The sequence below is a fragment of the Vulpes vulpes genome, chromosome 9, assembly GCF_048418805.1.
Source record: "Vulpes vulpes isolate BD-2025 chromosome 9, VulVul3, whole genome shotgun sequence".
Taxonomy (NCBI): Eukaryota; Metazoa; Chordata; class Mammalia; order Carnivora; family Canidae; genus Vulpes; species Vulpes vulpes.
Window position 1 is genome coordinate 20,889,441 of NC_132788.1, and position 22,156 is coordinate 20,911,596.

Genomic DNA, 22,156 nt, shown 5'->3' on the forward strand with positions numbered 1-22,156 from the left:
TGGCTACGATGCAGCTTTAAACAATGAAAAAATGAAATTTAGGCTGAGTCCACATATGTGGGTTGTTTTGACTGCGTTTAAAAACAAGTTGGAATCCATGAAAATGGTCCATATTAAAATAGGGTTACCTAAATATTCCCTTTGTTCTTTGATGTGGAGTTGCATAGACACAGCCTAAGTTATTATGAATCCCTTCTCTCCTGAACATGGAAATTGTGTTTTTTAATGAGAATCCAAAATTCACAAAATATTGGCTTTGCCAACTTTTGGCCAGCAATTTTCTATTATGCCGAAATTATGCTGGTTATTGTTGATGATGCCTTGCGATGGTCTAGTATACTCCCCTGCTCAACATGCGCCAAGGGCTGCCAAATGTTTGTCAGGCACTTGACACTGAAGATCCTTCACCGTATGCAATGTAAGCTAGCTTCTAGCATTAATGCTTTTACTCTAACCAGACTCACTATGAACTTGACCCATCATGGCTCATTTTTCAGTCCTCTCAAGTTGCGTCTTGATGTCTAAAATGTTCCTTCCCGTCTTTTTTATCTTCTCCAGTCTTATCCATTAATTTACATGGGAGGAATCACATTTCAGATCTCTTGACATCTTACAGAGTAACTGTCACATTGTTCTTGGGAGCAGAATGACAAAACAATGGAATCTTAGAGCCTGAACGATCTTAGGGATTATCTTATTTAATTACTCAATTTTCAAACTTAAAAAACAGTGATTAAAAAGGTTGTTATGAACTTGATTCCGACAGTGAGGGATAATCACTGCCATGGTGATGGGTAACGGCATACAGAACTCATAGCATTCTTTATCCTCCGCACAACTTTTTTTTCTTTTGCATGAGCCCCAGGTCTTGATTTCATGTCTTTCTTTTTCTCTCTGCTCGACAGATGCATCAGAGTCATGACAAACTGTTGGGAGTGCTTTAGATACACTCTGGCAAACATTGTTCTGAAATTCAGCAAGGAATCTGACAAAGACAAGTGAAAAGTGAACTTACATATTCTAGAACCAAGGAAGATGAACTGGTACAGTGGTGGAAGGGAGCATTTACTACCTCTAAAGCGTGCACGCACACACACACACACACACACACACACACACAAACACAGATGATTGTTGTTATGTGAGAAAGTATTATTCTTCAGCTCCAAAGCTTTTAATGTTTTCCTATAATTTTAATGGAATTTACTCATATTGAGTGCCTTGTTTGCAGTAAATGCTTTATATACAATTTTAAAAAAGATTTTATTTATTTATTCATGAGACTTACAGAGAGGTAGAGACATAGGTGGAGGGAGAAGCAGACTCCCTATGGGGAGCCTGATATGGGGACTCGATCCCAGGACCCCGGGATCATGACCTGAGCCAAAGGCAGATGCTCAACCATTGAGCTACCCAGGTGCTCCCTTCACATGCAATCTAATCAGCATTAGTAACATTAAGACTTATGTGACTCCTATCAATATCCTTATTTTAGACAGGAAGAAACTGTGATTTAATGGGGTTGAATAACTCAGTTCAGGTCACTCAGGCAGATAATTAATTAATGGTACAGCTGGAATGTGAAATCGTCCAGTCTAACTTTAGGATCTGTGTTTCCTTATGGACTCTCAAAATGTGTTGGGATAACAAATTTTTTGAGAAGGAAGATGGTGTGTGGGGAGTGATGAAGTACGCAGGTGGAGGAAGTGAAATTGAAAAGAATGCTTTTCAAACTTCATCTGAGAGGCAGAGAAAATGGCCATTGCCATCATGGCTGGTGGTTTTGTGTGAATATGGTCTGTTCCAGAAAAAAATATCATCTTACATTATGGTGCCTGTATATTGTCCACTATTTCTTTCTAATAGAGACGATGACATGATTAAGGGAACCTGAGTCGCACACCTTGGCCTGGGCTTAATAAGGATATATTAGCTCGGCACATCTTGTCTGGGGATCTCACCATTCTGTGAATCAGACAGGCAAGGGAGTGTATTTCTTTTATTTGAAGAATTGCAATAAAAAAGAAAAAAATATATGATTTATGAGTTATGAATGTGAGTGCTAATAAAGTGATTTGAAAACCCTAGAATTTCCCACAATCTCATCAAGGACACTGTCCTCACGGAGCCCAGTTTTGCATTCATGAATCTCAATAAATCTCTTCCGTCCCTTGAACCCCCTTGAATTCCAGGTTTGGCTGACTCAGAGTCGGGCTCTTGGGTTTTCTCTACACTGGCCTTCCTGCATAGTTTAAGAGGTAAATACTGGTTTCCCAGTCCTTGTGCTCAAAATACCATCTCCTTCCTGCAGCTAAGGTGAGACAGGGAGATGGTGAATTTACACCAAGATTGGAATGTTAGATGGTCTCCAGCTTTCAAGTTCCAGGGATATTGTCTTGGGTAATCTAAGCAAATCTGTACATGTTGGCTTTTCAGACTAATTGACAGATTCTTCTGGACTACTGGCTTTCTCACAAATGACCCCCTTTTAATTTATCCCATTAAGTGTGTGACAGCACCTAGATATGTCTAAACCTAGCACAATCTGCCCATTCTCAATCTGACAGTCCCATAGCAGCAGGTTGTGTGATATATTTCTCCTACTGGCCATGTTCATCCTCTCTTGGGTGTGATTCTCTTTCAGCAGCTGCTGGCAAATAGAAGAGAGACACTCACAACTGTACGTTCTTCTGGAACTTTCCAGAAAGATGAGAAAAGCTGGCTGGGGCAATTTCCCTTCTTATTCACATTCTTCAATCTCTTTCTACCTTTCATTATCTCTCCCCTAGGATGGGGAGATTGAGCTGGAATCTGGCTTGGAAATGAGGTGCTGCTGTCTGGTCTCCAGCAGGCCTCCCTTATCCCATCATCTCCTTCTCTGTCCAAACCTTTCCACGCAGGTACTGTCTTCTCAGCAATCCCCACTCTGGCTATCCTCAGCCTCAATTTCTTCTCATCGCCCTTTCTTCTTGATAACGATGATGCTTTTTAGGGTGGGAAGACTACTGGATCATGCTTCTCCCTGCTTTCTACCCACCATAGCATGGAGCACCAGGGTAGAACCCACCCGTTCCAGGAAGGGTGTCTCTGACCCAGTCACTAGGCCATAAACCCCCTCGGAGCCTGTGCCGTGTCCGCGTTGCTCGCTGGTGGAGCTCTAGAACCCAGCACAATGCTGGCATCTCAGAGGCTCCTCCCAGTTACTGCTGAGTGAGTGGCTGACTCCTGACCTCTCCGTGACTGGCCTGGCTTTCTTCTCTGCCTGACAGCTGTAGCTCTGATTTCTCTTCCTGTGTGTGCCTTCCTTCTTCTGTTTTTTTTTTTTCTTTTTTCCTTTCCCCTTTTCTGCCCAGTTTCTGTTCAACTGTCTGGTTTTCTCTCTGATGGTGTTTCACTACCTTTTGTACCATGCTGTATCATCTGGTATCAAATACTATCATTTTTCTCATCATGTTTTATGGGAAGAACCGGACTTTTGAATAACCCACAGGAGCATAGGGGCTCCCATTTCTCTTGTCACCATATACTTGCTGTGCTCCTCAACACCCCTTGCCCCCTGCCCAGACTCTGCTTCAAAAGGAGCAAACTGCTCCCAGCTTAATTCTCTGAACCGCTCAGTCTGCAAGTCACATCACCTCTTGCCTGTGAATCTGCCTGGTTAAATTCTTGAGCTTTGGAAAAATCCCCCAGCCCCTAGGGACTCTTCTCTTCAACTGAGTTTCCTTCTACCACTTGGTTGGCTGCAGAATTTCTGACTCTTTTCTTTTCAGGTCCCTCCAAACATGTCGGTCAACTAAAGCATGGCCAGACGAGGTGAGTACAGTATGAGTTCACCCTTGAACATCAGCATCTTCCCCCTTGGAGATTCAGAACCTTAACCTCTACTGTTGAGGCCTCTAAATTTTGAGGAGGAATTGAAACTTATGATTTCAAATGATGCCACTTATGTCTTGTCACTGGATGTCCTCTCCTTTGGGAACATGTGACCTTGCATTTCAGACACTGGGGTTATCTGTAGGTTTAAGGTGGGGAACACTGGGAGCCATTCACGTGAAGGCCTGGCCACTTTAGAGTCACATTTCACCTACCAAGTTGCAGCAATGTTTTCCCTCAATGCCCCCAGCACAAGAGAAAGCTCGTTTTTCTGCCAGTGTTGGTTTTCTAGGTGAGTTTTCTCCCCCAGTGCTTCAGTTCACTCTAAAAGGCAGGGAGGATATAAATGGAGTTTTCAAATTCCAACCCAGTACTGGTAATTAGAAGGTTCTTCTTCAGTTCAATTCTCTCACAATCAGGGTGACTTGGTATGGAAGCGGAAGGCTGGGAGTCAGTCTTCTTGGTTCTAGCATTCCAGCTTCTATGCTTCATTTCACCCAACTGAAAACTTCACATCTTAATGACAACTTTGAGAGACTCTGGGTTATGATAAGCCCTAATTAGGCAGAGTCACAGAATCCCAGAAGGTGGAAACTGGCAGAAACTTAGTGCAGAGCCAGCACTGCCAACCTTCCTTATGGATGAAGACTGGAAGGCCCAGGAGGGGGATGGTTTTCACAGAATCACCTGGCTCATTTGTGAGCCAGCCAGGATTAGTCTCTGGTCTGCTTCACCCATTTCTGCTCCTTGTCTTGTGTGCCATTTAGCAACCCCTCTGGAAGTGGCACAGGAAGTGTTAATGGCAATGATGTGTGGCTGTTGTCATAGGATGACAACAGGTTCTTCAGAGATAATGAGAAACAAAGGGGAGGAGGGCAGCGCCATCAATAACTATAGCATTTAGAAAGTCGTAATGTACTGTTCAGACACTGAAAAAAAGCACAGTGGGTGATGATCTTGGAACAGCCCATCTGCAGGCTATCACATTCTGAAAATTGGAGCTTAAATGACTCCAATTAAAAAAATGTGGACTCCAAAGGAGAAGCTAATGTTATGTGACAATGGGAACAAATGACCCTTAAATGTCTCTCCCCATCCAACCAGTGGTCTCTGTGTGTGTGTGTGGTACCAGTCGAATGTGACTGGTACGCATCCAATAAACAGAAGGAGACACAAGCTGTCACACAAAGAGGCAGCCAGCTCCCCAGGTCAAGGAGTTCCAGTGCTGAGCAACATTCAGGCCAGATCAGTTGGCATCTTCCTACCAAGAAGAAAACTCTGCCCCGTTGAACGAAGCCCCAAAGAACAGCTATTGGAATAGGATGATGAGCGCAGGACCAATTTTCTTTATCACCCCGGAGGCTACCAGATGCCTCCCTGCTGGGCTGCCAGTTTGGCTGTGTCAGCGCGACATGCTTGAGCCCTCCTGAGGTTCATCTAGGAGCCACCCTTGGGCAGTTCTCAGCCAGACAGGTGTCTTTAGGTTATCCACCTAGAATTGTGGTCAGAAATATCTAAGAATGCTGGCCAGATTGACCAAGGAACTAGAACCCGAGGCTCTTAACATTCATGGATAGACTTCCCATGAAATGAAATACAAGTCTGTGTACATACAGAGATTCATTTTCCTGAGGAGAGGGCTCTAGCTTCCATTGGCTTCCCACAGAAGTCTTGGGGACACAAAAGTTGCCTAAGCCTGGCTCCCAGCTGCCTCTGTGCCTCTGGCTAGCATACCTCACTGAGCCCATTCATCCTGATGACAGCAGCAAGCTTACAAATGGGGCAAAAGGATGTTAGTTCAACAACTCTTTAGAAGGACTTGTTCTTTTCTTCTATTTAACCGAAGCTGGAAATAGTGTAATTCTGGTCTTATGCCCATTAGGGAAGTATGTGGTTCTTCCTTTCAGAGAGTTCCTATGTTGAGTCTTTTCTGAACTTTCTGGCAGGAAGGTGGGATAGTGGTCAAGGGGAGGAAGGACTGGAGGTGTGCGAACATGCAGTGAGTAAGGGGAAAGATGCACACCGAGTGCTGGGTACACAGCACCGAACAGAACAAAGCCTGGGGTACTATGGGGACTGCCCAGTGTGGATGGGAGTGCTGCTCCTTTTCCCTTTTACCAGGGGTTGAGGGCATTGGCCTTATGGTTTCTCTTGTCAAGAACCACTGCTCCTTCCAACCCAGGCAAGGAAAGAGGTCAGTTGGGGAGGCATTCTCTCATATCTCACAGTTCTGCAAGTGGGAAACACTCTTCATGGGACCCTTCTGGCTGGCCGAGTGTGGCTCTGCAGAATGAGAGATTTTACTCTGGAAGAGTCCAGGCTGCTCAAAGCAAAGCTCTACAAAGGGTTTCTCTAGCCAGTTACCAAAGCCCCAGCCAGTATTCCTCCTTTCAGACAAGGGGACCGGATCTTCCAGAACATATGTATTTGGCCCCAGCACCCATGATAACTTGAGGGAGAGGAACTCGTGCCCAGCCCTGCTAACCCCCCTGCACATTTCCCACAAGAGCACCTGTGTGGTGTGTTTCCTTCAGAAGTGAATCAATAATTCAAATGCTTTCAAAAGACAGCAAGATTCTTTTTCCCCCTTTACTTAACAAATGATAGATAACTTGATTTGGGAAAATGCCAGCAATTAAGCCGTCGTCTTCTTTTATAGGTTGATTCTTTAAAAGCGCTCTCCTTTCATAAACCAGCCCATTTTCCAAATGTTGCCACTTCCATGAATGTCATCGCTGTCTCCTGAGTCTCTCGTTTGAGACCTCTTATCTCCACACAAGAGCTTGCTCCAGCCACCTGGTCTAAAGAAGAGTAGTCCTCAAACTAGTGCGGTTTCTCGCTTTTGTGGCACATATCATGGTTTGTCAGCTTTCAAAACATTGTTTTTCTTGTGATGAGGACTTTTTAGATTTCCTTTCTTAGCACCTTTTCAAGTACCCGATACCACGTTATTAACTGTAGTCCCCTTGCCGTACATTACATCCTGTGACTTGCTTCATAACCGTGTGTGCCTTCTGAGCCCCCTCAACCATTTCACCCACTTGCTGCCCCCCACAAGCTTTCTTGTTCACCATGTTTTCTTTGATCGTCTTGTCTTGCAGAGTATGCAACAAGCTCTACAGTGATGGGGGCCCAGGCTGTGGTTCCTGATGGAGGGCAAGCCCAAAGGCTGGCTCAGTCCTGGAAAGGAGTGTGTGTATTTCACTCCTCCTCCTCTTTATCTCTTATATTCCAGCCAGTCACCAAGCCTCACTGTTCCCCTTTGAAACACCTTTATGAGACTTGCCTTTCCCCCGCGCAGCCTTCCCTGCACCCCTGCATTGTGGCAGTGGAGGGTGTCTTCACTTCCGTCCTTGCTCACTGCTAAGCCAAGGGTGCCTGACTCATCATCCCCATCACACCTTGTCAGGATGGTACCACTTTCCCACTTAGAGATCAAGGGAGTTCAGGTCCAGGGATCAAGAAGCCGTGGATCGTCGTTGAAAGCTGGGTAAGTCACTTTCCCCACTGAGCCTCAGTTCCCACATCTAGAAAAAGGAAAGTTTTGCACCAGGTGATGGTTGCCACTCCTTGCCCCCTAGAAAGGCATTCACCTCCGGGGAAACTGAAACCGTCAAAAATGAACATCAGGCCCTTGTGAGGCAGGATGGTGAAGGAACCCCATGGGGATTGGCCAGAAGAGAAGAGGACAGAGTGGGAAGGAGGGAACCTGAGGTTTGGGGTTAGGTTTTGAGGAGGACATTCTACCTTCCTGGAGGTTCATGTCTAGGCTGGAGGGGAAGAATGGTTGAGAGGAGACATCCGAGGCCTGTGGTCATGAAGGCCACTTGTGCAGGGGCCCATGCGATACTGAGGCCCACTGACAGTGAGTTACACTGAGCAGGGATGGCGTTTGTTCTTTTGCACAGAGCCCAGCACGTTCACGCTGCTGGTAGCTCCAGGGCTCCCATGCCCCTTGGTAGTATGGGGGCTGCACACACACACGTCTAGGGCCTGAGAGGCAAAGGCACTGGTCATCTGGTCATCTCCAAGGGGATGGGACAGAAAGAGAAGAAAGTGTTGGAAGCCATATGGCAAAATTTTCAGAAATCACTAAAAGGAAGGGAGGGTTTTCAGGGTGCTCAGTAATACAGTGAAGGGAACCTCTTAATGGGGAGATCTGTCAGGATGTGTGTTGTGAGTGATCTTCATGCTGCTGATAAGATCTAAGTCAAGTTTATCACCTGTCATTCCAGGCCCTTCATCATTTGGTTTCACCAGCTTTATACAACGTCCTCTCCCATTATTCATTCATTCATTCATTCATTCATTCATTCATTCAAGAAATGATTCGCTTAGCATCCTCCATGAGATAGGTACTGTTGTAGATATTGGAGATGGAAGGAAAATGAGTATGGTTCCCGTTTTTGGAGTTTACATTCTGTGAGTATCTCCAATAAGTGCCAGTGAAATTGAACTGTGGATTTCCAACACCAAGGCCTTCTTCTTGCCATGGCAGACTGTTCACCGTAACTCTATTAATCCACCAAAGTGACTATGGCCTCAGCTCTCATGGTTCTCCCTTTCATTCTCCTGCTCCTCTCTCAGTGACTGTCCCTCTCTCCTATTTCCTCATTCCAGCTGGAATTCATTCGGACTGTCCATCTTCAAAGCTGTGTTCAAAACCCGTGAACCCTTCCCACATGGTGGTCTATCTTGTTTTCTCCCCATTCCCCCTAAATATTGGACCTTAGCACTTTTCTCTGTAGTACTCATCACCACCTTCTACAGTTATTTCTTACCCCTCTTTTTTCTTGAATATAAAATCCCTGAGGGGCAGAAGTTTTTGTCTTTCCATTTCACTGCTGTATCTTCAATACCTACGATAGTTTATGGCATATGGTAAGCCACGATAACACTGCTGAATGAATGACAAAATTAATCCTTATGGTTCTAGTCTCTCCAAAGACACACACCACTTCTTATTTCTCATTTACATCTCCCTCAGTGATAAAATGAAAAATTTTATCATTTGATAAAATGATATAATGAAAAATTACTGAGAAGTAATTGTTTACTGAATCAGTGGATGACATTTGCTGTTGGGAGAAAATGGCATTTTGAATAAAACTCCTGCTTCAAGTACTTATAGCTGGAAATATACTCTTAAATGGAGAAAGAAGGGGTGTCTGAACTCACATCCCAACATTTATCTTCCCCTTCTTCGAGACACTCATATTTGCATGAAAACAAAATCATTCTGCAAATAATTTTGTACAGCTAACTCACAGATATTACATGAAATTGTTACTTCCAGTACTTATAAAGACACTTTACAGGGTCTTGTAGGGAAAGTTGAAGCCTGTAATTAAGACAATATTGTCAGCACCAGACTCTCATATTTGTGGGATATGAATCCAAGGCCAAACCCCACAAATCTGAAACAGTGGCACAAACAACACAAATTGGTCACCCAGGGAGAAAGCACGGGAGTTTCTCAGAATGATGTCCCTTCACATTCAGCTTAAAGGCTCAGGCAGGTTGCATTCCAAAGTCTTCCGGGAAGGACATGGGTGAGTCAGGTGGCGCTTATGTAGTAAGAGGTAAACAGGCAAGCAGGCAGATGGACTTTTGGTTCTGGACTGCCTGTAAAGATGCCAAATCTGGGTTCTCTGGATAATTCCCTACTTGGAAATGACATATCAGGTCCTCTCACCGGGTCACCCAGACACATGTCTCCTGATACTATGGCCATCCTCCAGGAATATAATCTAGTTCTGTTTAAGGCAGAATATGAATAATACTTTGGTCTCCCAGTTCTGGTACACCCCTCTTGCCTGCTCAGGTTAAGCCAGGGACGGAAGTTGTCTGTGGACCCCTGCTCACCTTTCCCCAGTCCTTGGCTCAAGCTGGACCAGACCAGCTAAATACCTCACCTCCATCAAAAACAGGTGGTTTCAAACTGACATAATGTATATGTGTAGGTATTTTAATAGCTTGTTTTCAAAATAAAAAGTATCTTTTTGGAAACTATAATATGGGCAAACTGATTTTAAAATGCAAACGGGATTGGAGAAATTTTCTCTTTGATTTTAAAAGGCAATAGAGTATGGCACTGTTTTGATTATAGACATCTTTGAAAAAAAAGAATTGACCATGCTTCCCATCTATCAGCATAAATGTGATATTGAGAAATCTCAGTTTTTCTGACAGGGGACAAAATCATTCTTTCCAAACTTTGCCAAGCCTTCTGGAGTCTCAGCTAACTGTCTGATAGTCAGAGATGGAAGAAAGACACCGGGGAAGTGTATCCATTTCTATGGCTTCGGTTTCCTTCTTTGCCTTGCTGATGTCAAATCTCTATGCTAGTCCATCTCTGGCTCCTGTTACAGTTCTACATATACAACTATTATCAGACATCTTTCCTGAGGTTTCCAAACCATCTCATCCTTACCATAACCAAACTGAACTCATGTCTCACAAAACCTACACTTTCTTCTCTGCTCCATCCTCAGTAGATGGCACCCTTTCCCCTAAGTTGTCCCAGCCGGAAACCACTGTCACCCTCAACCCTTCAGTCTCCCACCTCCTCCGTGACCTCCAATCCAATCTCCCAGTCCAGATGACTGAACCTTCACTCTCTTTGTCACCAGCCATTCTAGCTCAGGCCATGATCTCCAGCTAGGACCTTATATCAGCTCACTAACCGAGCTTCCTGTTTCTAGCCTTCCTTCCTTCCAATCTATTGCTCCAATTATAGCCCCAGAGATTCTGGGAAAACAAACTTGATTATATCTTCGTTGATCAAATCATTTCAATGACTCTTGACTGAGTTCAAGATTAAGTACAAATTCTTGTGAAGTTCACAGGTCTGGGAGACTGAAAATTCACTTTCCTAGATAGCTAGTTAATAAATATGCTGATCCAAGTGCCCAGTCAAGGACTCTAGTTAGTACTACAGAAAGATAGAAAATTATAACCCAGAGGAGTTGAACATTTGCATAACTGTTAACACAACTCAGTGATACAGTATCTTTAGTTCACTAGGATGTGGTTTGGGGTCATAGTGGTAGATGTGTCATAGTTTAAAGGAATATATGGTATCCAGAAGCAGCATGTCCACTAAGAAGTCTTCCTAAGGCCAGAGCATAAAAACCACTCATGAATTTCCAACTATTCAGTGGTAGTGAATATAGTGGTTCAGAAAGTTTTGCAAAATTCCTGAGTCAGGGAAACAGAGAAAGATACAAACCAGAGGGATTCTTAATTCTAGAAAACAAACTGAGGGTTGATGGATGGGGGTAGGTGAGGGATGGGATAACTGGGTGATGGGCATTAAGGAGGGAATGTGATATGATGAGCCCTGGGTGCAACTGATGGAACTCTGGATTCTATTTCTGAAACTAATAATACACTGTATGTTAATTAAATTGAATTTAAATAAAAAACCCTCTCGAGTCAGGAATAAAGATGCCTGAAAGATAAACCCAGAAAACAGGGAAGAAAAGTCAAAATCAGGGACAAGTGCATTTGAGGCTGTCTGAAAAGAACTAATCCTTGCCATGTGGTGTGATGTTCTGTTACAAAAACCAGTTGCATTTCTAAGGAAAGGCTGTTCTCCACTGTTGTGATGCCCCTCTGAAATGTCCACCCAATATTTGGTCAGATCAGGTGATACACAATAACTTCTGGAGATACTGCTTGAAACAGTAGCCTTTCTGAGCACTTCCAACACAGCTGGGTTCATTTCCCATAGTTGTGAATGCCATGGGATTTTTACCTGGTTGTGGCTGTCAACTTCTCTTTTATTCACAGACAAGTTTTCATGGGAAGAGAAGAAAGCTACTCTAGTTTGTCAAAATGAAAATAATGATGCTAATGGTTTTTTGCTTATTCCAATTTGGTGCTGGTGAGTTAGAAGTTAGCTCCACTTCATGTCTCAAGATAGGTATCAGTGTTAGCAACTAGATGGCACACAAACATGCTAGAACTAGCAGGTTCATTTTCCTAAGACTTACATTTATCTAGGAATAACTAAAGAGGGAGGCTAGTAGGGTCCAGCAGACCAACTAGGAGATTAGCACATTGGTCTGGCTTAGAATTCTGACCAATGGCTAGAAGCTATTGGAAGACAGATTTAGGCCACCCTGGAATTTGGTCTTCCTACCAATGAAAGTAGCCTAGGATAGGATGGATAACCAGTCCCTGAGGTATCATACCACGGATTCAAGCATAATAAAGCATCCTATTAAGACATTCTTTAAAGTACATTCTAACCCTGAAGTTTAAGAACTTCCTATGCAAGGAAACACTACTTGGGAAGAAAAGTTGGTTGTTCTGAATGTCTTGCTTTCTTTTCAATATGGCAATAAAAAAATTGTGCACTGGAATATTTTAAGAGGTACACACATAGAAGGATATAGATATGTTATTGGATCTGACAAATGATTTTGTTTTTTGTGAGTAGGACAAGTCTACATATATTTCAACAGTTCCTAAATTTTATTCATTAACTACGTGGGATCCAATATACATATTTGGATCTAAATTGTTATTGAAATCATTTATAACCATCTCCTATAAACCCTTGAGGCACCAAAAGCCACTCTGACATCTGTGCTACAAATAGATAAGGATGTAAACATGCAGAAAGAAAGGGTAAGACAGCTGCTCAAGGTTACAGAGCTGGTGAGAAGGAGGACTAGATTAATAACTTTGGTCTTTACCTCAAAAATCTGTTATTAATACATTAAAATTTTCAGTTGCAAGAGTAGACATATCTCCAGTTATTTGGGAGTCTTCAGTGAACCAGCTCTAAAAAATATGGATACTTTCAAGATTAATATCTGCAGCTAGTATTTAAATATAAAGTGTATAGTTTGAGTCTTTGCTTATTTTTTGAGTTCATGATCCATATATGCATTTCTCCTTAGATTATCTGCAGGAACCTTGATATTAATGTGTGTAATATGACACACACTAATCTGCTTGTCTTCTAGTATTCCTTATGTCTATAAGTGGTTATTAACATTCACTTGTTTGTGACAAAAGCTTGGCCGTCAGCCCTGATACCTTCTCGCTATCTCCAGTAGATTGCCCACCCTTTCCACATCTCTCTATATCCAGTGTCATGGCCTACCCCAGGCTACCACCACCATCTGTCACCCGTAAGATCCTTCTCATTGATCTCCTGCATGTATGCACAGTCTTCCCTTTTCTCTAGGATGCTCTTTTTGAAATGCAATTCCAATTTGGTGATATTTCTGCTTATATGTCTTAAATGTTTCCCAGTGCTTTTAGATGAAATCCACAATCCCTCATCAGGCCAAATGATCTGGACTTCACTCCCTCTTCTGTCCTGCCTTGCATACCTTCCTTGACTCCTCCTTGATCACTCTGATCTTCTCTTGATTTATCAATGTGTCTGTGCCCTAGGACCTTTGCACCTGCTGTTCCCTTTGCATGGAAAGTTGCCTCCATTTCCATGCCCTTTGTGGTGGTAATTCTTCTTCATCCTTTAGGTCTTTGCCTAAATTCCACTTCTTCAGGAAAACTATCTGTGATCCCCTTCTACCCATCCACCGGCCTCAGATGACATGCTAGGACAGGTTCTCTTGCTAAATGCTACCAAAGCACCTTATGCTTTTCATTCACTGCACCTGTCATGGTTGTTTTTGTAAGATTGCAAATGTGATAAGTTGCTTAATGACTCTCCCTATACATATAAATTTCATCAGGATAGGAATTGTACCTGATGCATTTGTAGGTGTTTAGTAAATACCCGTTTGTGACTAAAGTAGACATGCACTTACTACATGCCAGACATCATATAAATTATTTCATAAACATTATCCATTTAATTCCCCTGTACAGCCCTATGTGAATGTATTATCAACATCATCTTAAAGATGAAGAAACTGAGGCTTAGGGAGTTTAATTCACAGCTAAAGGAAATGTCTGAGCTCAGATTAAAATCCAGACTTGTTTGATGCCAAAGCTCATGCTTTTAATCTTCAGAATACACTAAGAGTCAGCCTGTGCTATACTAGCATTATAGTGAAAATAGGGCACAGTGTTATAATGTTCAAAGTTCAGTACAAAAACAATCAACAATCATCTGAGTGGTGAAGAAACTTATTCATACATTCCATGTACTATTTTTCAGAAAGTAGGGAAAAGCATAACTCAAAATGCTAAAATAGAAACAAATTCTTGAGCATTCATAGTTTTGTGTGCTCAGGACAGACATGGTTGGCCAGGTGAAAAACTATGAATGTTATACCCTGTCAGAAAACCTTTTGACAAAACTTTATGAATAAAGTATGCTTAGAAAACAATCAGGTAAGACTAGGTTAGAGGGTATGAGTGATCACTTATAAACACTAGACAAAGTCTGAACCTAAAAGGAGAGTGGAAATACGTAGTTCCTGAACATGAAGAGTAAGGGAAAAGTGGAGGAGAGCAAATAGTAATCATGACTATCTATCGTGCTGTGCAAAAATACCAATTCTCTGCCACAGGCTTTTATTTTTTAAATTTTTAAATTTTTAAAAAAGATTTTATTTATTCATTCATGAGAGACACACACACACACACACACAGAGGCAGAGACATAGTCAGAGGGAGAAGCAGGCTCCCCTCAAGGGGCCAATGTGGGACTAGATCTTGGACTCTGGGATCACACCCTGAGCTGAAGGCAGACTCTCAACCACTGAGAGGCATCCCATCTTGTCATTCATTTTCTGAGGCATTTTTAAATTCTCTTTCATCAATGAAATGTAATCACCCTAAATGCAAGGGACACTAGAAAAAGGCCTAGTGGCTCCTCAGTGGAATTCTACCAAACATTTAAAGAAGAATTAATACCTATTCTTCTGAAGCTGTTTCAAAAAATAGACATGGGAAGAAAACTTCCAAACTCATTCTATGAGGCCAGCAACACCTTGATCCCAAAACCAGACAGAGACCCCTCCAAAAAGGAGAGTTATAGACCAACACCTCTGATGAATATGGATACAAACTTCCCACCGAGATACTAACCAATAGGACCCAACAATACCTTAAGATTACTCACAATGATGAAGTGGGATTTATTCCTGGGCTGCAAGAGTGGTTCAACATCCGCAAATCAATCAATGTGATATATCACATTAATAAAAGAAAGGACAAGAACCTTATGATCCTCTCAATAGATGCAGAAAAAGCATTTGACAAAATATAGCATCCTTTCTTGATTAAAACGCTCTACAGCGTAGGAATAGAAGGAACATACCTCAATATCATAAAAGCCATTTTTGATAATCCCACAGCAAATATCATTCTCAATGGGGAAAAACTGGGGGCTCTTCCCCTAAGGTCAGGAACACGACAGGGATTTGCACTCTCACCACTGTTGTTCAACATAGTATTGGAAGTCCTAGCCTCAGCACTCAGACAACAAAAAGAAATAAAAGGCATTAAAATTGGTAAAGAAGTCAAACTCTCTTTCTTTGCAGGTGACATAATACTCTATGTAAAACACCCAAAAAACTCCAGCAAAAGATTGCTAGAACTGATACAGGAATTCAGCAAAGTGGCAGGATATGAAATCAATGCACAAAAGTCAGTCGCATTTCTATACACTAACAATGAGGCAGAAGAAAGAGAAATTGAGGAATTGATCCTATTTATAATTGCACCAAAAACCATAAGATGCCCAGGAATAAATCTAACCGAGGTAGAGGATCTGTACTCTGAAAACTATAGAACACTTGTGAAAGAAATTGAGGAAGAAACAAAGAAATGGAAAAATATTCCATGCTTCATGAATTATAAGAACAAATATTGTTAAAATGTCTATCTACCCAAAGCAATCTACACATTCAGTGCAATCCCTATCAAAATACCATCAACATTTTTCACAGAGCTGGAACAAACAACCCTAAAATTTGTATGGAACCATAAAAGACCCCAAATAGCCAAAGGAATGTTGAAAAAGAAAACCAAAGCCAGAGGAATCACAATTCCGGACTTCAAGCTGTATTATAAAGCTGTAATTATCAAGACTTTATGGTACTGGCACAAAAACAGACACACAGTTCAGTGGAACAGAATGGAGAACACAGAAATGGACCCTCTCAACTCTATGGTCAACTAATCTTTGACAAAGCAGGAAAGAATATCCAATGGAAAAAAGAGTCTCTTCAACAAATGGTGATGGGAAAATTGGACAGCCACATGTAGAAGAATGAAACTGGACCACTTTCTTACACTATACAGAAAAACAAATTCAAAATGGATGAAAGACGTAAATGTGAGACAGGAATCCATCAAAATCCTAGAGGAGAACATAGGCAGCAACCTCTTTGACCCTGGCAATGGCAACTTCTTGCTAGACACATCTCCCGAGGCAAGCGAAACAAAAGCAAAAATGAACTATTGGGACTTCATCAAGATAAGAAGCTTTTGGGGGATCCCTGGGTGGCACAGCGGTTTGGCGCCTGCCTTTGGCCCAGGGCGCGATCCTGGAGACCCGGGATCGAGTCCCACGTCGGGCTCCCGGTGCATGGAGCCTGCTTCTCCCTCTACCTATGTCTCTGTCTCTGTCTCTCTCTCTCTCTCTCTCTCTCTGTATGACTCTCATAAAAAAAAAAAAAAAAGATAAGAAGCTTTTGCACAGCAAAAGTGATTATGATGTGTCAGTGTAGGTTCATCAATTATAAGAAATGTACCACTGATGGGGTTGTTAATTGTGAGGACAGGGGTACATCGGAAATCTCTGTACTTTTTCCTAATTTTGCTGTGAACCCAAAAGTGCTTTAAAAAATAAAAAAATATATTAAAAAAGGACAGACTCTCAGAGTTAAAAAAAATAAATATGTATGGTTTATGAAGGAACCAAAATACATATGAAATAAAAACCAAATAGCATCCTATGGCTATAAGAATAATATGGTTTATTTATTTTTATTTATTTTTAATTTTTATTTATTTATGATAGTCACAGACAGAGAGAGAGGCAGAGACACAGGCAGAGGGAGAAACAGGCTCCATGCAGCGGCAGCCTGATGTGGGATTCGATCCCGGGTCTCCAGGATCGCGCCCTGGGCCAAAGGCAAGCGCCAAACCACTGCGCCACCCAGGGATCCCCAGAATAATATGGTTTAGAACTATATACAAAGCCAAGGCAAAAATAATCTGGGACAGCAATATTAACATCAAACAAAGAATTCAAGCTATGAGGTACTTCATGGGATACAGAGGCTTATGTTATGTTGATCAAAGGCGTAATTCCTAACAGAGCTATATTTGTTAAATTTTATATATGAAATGATATTGAATACATATGTATATGTATATATATTCTAAAAGCTCTTAGACAAAACTGATAAAGCTATACTAAGAGTAGAATGACTAAAATATAGATACAGTAATGTATCTATTGGTAATTTTTCAGGAGAAATCAAAGCTACAATGACAGGGCGACTTACACAATACTGAATTTTGAATTTCATGTAATTTTCATGTGTCATAAAATACATTCTCCTTTTGATTTTTAAAAATCATTTAAAGATGTAAAAATCATTCTTAATTCACAGGTCTATGAAAAAAAAAAGATACAGGTTGGATTGAGCCTAGGGCAATAGTTTGCTAACAACTAAAGTGGAAAAATATTGGTCTGAAAGCAGAAGTATTTGTTCTGTCCCTCAATAATTAAAATTATTTATTATGAACAAGGCAAAGATATCTAAAATTAGAATTAATGAACAGTGTCTTAGGAGACTACATCGATGCCATGACAGAAGAGAAGAAACAGGAGCTATATATAATGGAAAAGACAATTTATTATTATTTGTATATTGTGAACTAATGCTTTATTACCTGCAAAACAGATGGTGTATTCTATCTTTTTAAAAAATCCTATTTCCTAGTGTTGACTACTAAAAAGACCTAGGAAAAATGAGCAGTGCAGTTTTAATAAACACTCCATGAGTTTGTATCCTCTAAATACTGTTTTTCACTAAAAATAGAATGAAGGGCTTTTGGAGAAATGGCTTATTCCAGGTCTGGGCAGGAAACATAAAAACAAACACACATGGAGTAGCCATGAGAGACCACAGGATCATGTCTAAAGTATTTAGGCAGTAGCCTAAGGAAGTTATCACTGGCCAAAGTTCTTATGGTTTGAGACTTAGTAAGGATTAAAAAGACCATTAATCATCCCAATAAGGATTAATAATGTGTTTCAGTCCAGAAATTTTAATGATCCTGAGGGTGGAGGGATCCTCACTGATTACCTTTGAAGGACGCTAAATGACCACTTTATTATTTAAAAAATTGGTAAGCAAGTAAAGAAACAAGCATATATTCTGCCTTTATTGTAAAATCTACAGCCCAGTGAAACAAATAGTTGATGAGTGGAAGTTGCTCTTTATATATGTTTTCAAGCTATAACAAATGAAGACAGAATGATAGAATTAGGATGTCACTGTTTTTGTGATCCTGAATAAATAAAACAAATTGAGGAATCTGAGCTATGGTCTTCCTTACTGAGATCTTAAGAGAGTCAATAAAACGTTATGTACTTCCTGGTAAAGGCTTCTGGATCTAAAGCCTGACCAATTGCCATGAACTATAAGGAGAGAAGGAACACATTAAATGATGCTACAGGAATGAAGTCACCAAAATCTAATCTATAGAAAATGATCTGTTCCAATAAAATAAAAATAAGAATTTCAAGGAGAGGGGAAAAAAAAGTGAGATCAAAGGGGAACTTGTAAAAAAGACTCAAGAAACATAAAACCAAACACAATATATGAATCTTATTGGATCTCAGTTCAAACAAAAAGATTCTGGAAGTATTACAAGAAATTGAGAGAAGGGGACCCCTGGGTGGCTCAGCAGTTTAGTGCCTGCCTTTGGCCCAGGGCGTGATCCTGGAGTCCCAGAATCGAGTCCCGCATGAGGCTCCCTGCATGAAGCCCGCTTCTCCCTCTGCCTGTGTCTCTGCTTCTCTCTGTGTGTGTCTCATGAATAAATAAATAAAATCTTAAAAAAAAGAAAATTAGAGAAATGTGGATGCTAATTGGGTATATTAGATAATAAGAAATTGTTGGCTTTTGTCCTAGAGATGATAATGGCATTATGGGAACACCTTTCAAAAGAGTAATGTTTAGGGGTACATAGTGAAATATTTACGGATGAAGTGACATGCTACCTAGAATTTGCTTCAGAAGAATTTGTATCAAGTGGGAAACTTGAATAAAACAAAACTGCCTACATTTCTACTTAAAATTGTTAAAACTGGGTGACGGATATACCAGCTTTGTTGCACTCTTCTTTCTACTGAATTTGATAATATCCATAATATAATTTTTAAAAATTAAAAAAGAATAAAAGAATTTAAGTATAAAAACAGTTTACTTATTATCTGATTTTTGGGGTGCTTTTTATCTGTATTTCTAAGTTTCTTAAAGCTCTCTTGAATAAGTTTGCTCTTTGGCTCATTTTGCTTCAAGGTCAAATTTATTCACAATGGTGAGAAACACAAAGAGTTGATTGAGACTTTGTCGCTTACCTCCTGGATCCATTTTGAACCAAGACTCATAGAGGATCCACCAGTAATTTACAGCAGAGAATGCCATAAAAAATGTCAGAGATGGTCCATGAAGAAGGGAGAAGCATTCATGGAGGAAAGACTGCAGGACAAAAGGACCCTACATTGGGCCTCAGGGATGGACAGCAAACAGGTGAACCTGTGAGGCGAAGTAAGGGAGGGCACTTCAAGTGAGGAGAACTGTGCCAAAGGACGGTAAAGGAACCCAGGTGGAAACATGATTAAATTGAAGACAGTGGGCAGAGATGAAAGGAGTCCTCAGAAACAGGCAAAGGCATTGAGATTGATAGAGTGATATTCCAGCAGCCTCTGCAGTGTGTAATCACAAAGAACTCTGGCATATACACAGCCTTGCTTCTATGGTAGATATTTTCAGGATTTATTAGAGACGTTTATTCACTCACTGAGCAAATATTTATAGAGATGGGATTTGAATCAAGTATGAAGTGAAGAGAGTCATATTCAAGTATCAGTTCTCAAAGCTCTCTTCCAAAGGGGCTGCAAGGTGGGAAATAGATTTTTAATACCACTAGGACATTGTTTGCTTTTTTACACTCATCCCGCAATGAGAATACAGTGGAATGTTCTAGAGTGGACACAATGTGGGTTATTGTGACAGACTGGATAGAAGTGGGGATGAGGATCCAGCTGTTTTTGATAGCCAGATATTAAAGAGATTTGTAAAAATATGAAACAATGTTACTTTTTTCATTTTTTTTAAATTTTGAAAATATAGTTCCTTTGCACAAAAAATGTTATGTCTGTTAACATTCATGGGTTTCCTTATTTTTATTTTCCAAGAATGAGTATTTAAAGGATTTTTCAGTTTTAATTTCTAATAGGTAACCGATATAAACTATAGAAACAAAAGCTCTTTGGGGTTTCAATAATTTTAAGAATATCAAGAAGGAAGGAGACCGAAAAGTATGAGGACTGCTGTTTATTAAGGATATGAAGAAAAGAAGGGATTTGAGGGGGATTTCAAGGGGAAGTGGCCAAGACTTGATGATTACTTCAATAAATGATCATGAAGCACTCACTGTGTCCAGGGTGCTGAAATGAAGCAGGGCAGCAGGGGATAAAAGGTGTCTTCAGACTGTCAAGCTGGTTGTCTGTGTGATTCAAAGTCAGATGCAAACTGTTTATCTGCATTGACAAATAAGTTAGTTTTGGATAGCTTCCCGTGATGCTCCAAGTTATTTGCTCTTTTAGCTGAGTTGGCAAAGTTCTGCATCTCTCTCACTCAGAAAAGCATAGCTTTATTAGCCCATATAGAAACAACATGTTCTAAAAAGGAGTCCTAATATATTAAGCAGATCCAAATATACTTATCCCTCTGCTTACACTGCCATAAACACTGTCACCTCTCACCTACCTTCTGCTTATTCTCATTACTTTTGTTCCAAGGACATTTTTCATTCCTTAATTATTTCCCCAGACAGAGATAATAATTCAGCTGTCTTGACATGTCATTTAATGTGTGTGTAGAGAAAGCCAACTGATTTGACTATCTGGAGTCTAATGAAAAATAGCACTTAGATGGTATCTGCCTGCAGAAAAGACACAAAGCTTATAAAATATTCTAAAGTTTACAAAAAGAGGATATTTGGGGGGTTATGTGGATCACCATTCTTCAAAAGCCAAGTAAAAGGTAACTTCTTTAAGAACCTTATCCAAAACACCACTCACCCACCACCAGCCCCATGTCAAAATTAAACACTCCCATAGAGTAGTAACCTTGAGCATTTTGATTTTCATCTTATGTTTTATTAACTTCTTGTATATGACAATTTGTTATGTTTCTTTCTCCTCTGTCTCCCTGCCCAGGGAGATCCTTCAGAGCAAGTATTTCACTTTACTAATATTTGATTCTCAATAATGCCATACATGGTGTCATATTTCAACAATGGATGTTGAATTTAATTAGCTAAAAAATCCTGAGAGTTAGCAACATCACATTTATTTATTGTTTGTAGTTGTTCAAAAGTTTATCACTGGGTTCCAGCCACAACACAGTAATGGCTATTGACACCCTCTCTTGCCATAAAAAATAGTAGAATTGAACACAATATGTGAAGCACCTGTTTTTAGGCATTTAGGGTTTTGATCCTGAGAGAAGAAAATACGTGAGATGTGCTCCACATCCACCCTGGCTTTCTCCCTAGGAGTATTTTTTTTTTTAATTTTTTTTTTTAATTTTTATTTATTTATGATAGTCACAGAGAGATAGAGAGAGAGGCAGAGACACAGGCAGAGGGAGAAGCAGGCTCCATGCACCGGGAGCCCGACGTGGGATTCGATCCCGGGTCTCCAGAATCGCGCCCTGGGCCAAAGGCAGGCGCCAAACCGCTGCGCCACCCAGGGATCCCGGAGTATTTTTTTTTTTAAACTGAGGCACATGGAAGTGACACTCAGAGAGTATCTCTCTGGGTAGAGGGAAACAGAGGTTGTGGCTCAGGGATATTGAGATGGATGGAATCTGAAAGGCAGGGTCCTAGAGAGGGGAAAGTGGTGTAAGCAAGTCCTAACATATTTGCAGCTGGCAAGTATGGACCCCTTGAATGAGTCCCCAAATAGTTCACTGTGTGGGATCTCTTAGAAGACATATCAGGCAGATCAGTTTGATTCTAATGAGACTTGGCTTTGGTTTTATTATTATTTCTAAGGCTAGAGTAGTCCTGCTCCTGAGGCATACTTTTCTGGGTTCTC

The 22,156-nt window shown here is 40.9% G+C and overlaps 1 protein-coding gene across 15 annotated transcripts in view; it reads right to left on the reverse strand.

Moving 5' to 3' along the window:
• Positions 1 to 22,156, reverse strand: part of ADRA1A (adrenoceptor alpha 1A) — a 119,873-nt gene that overhangs the window by 17,073 nt on the left and 80,644 nt on the right. The gene's annotated exons all lie outside the window — the stretch shown is intronic.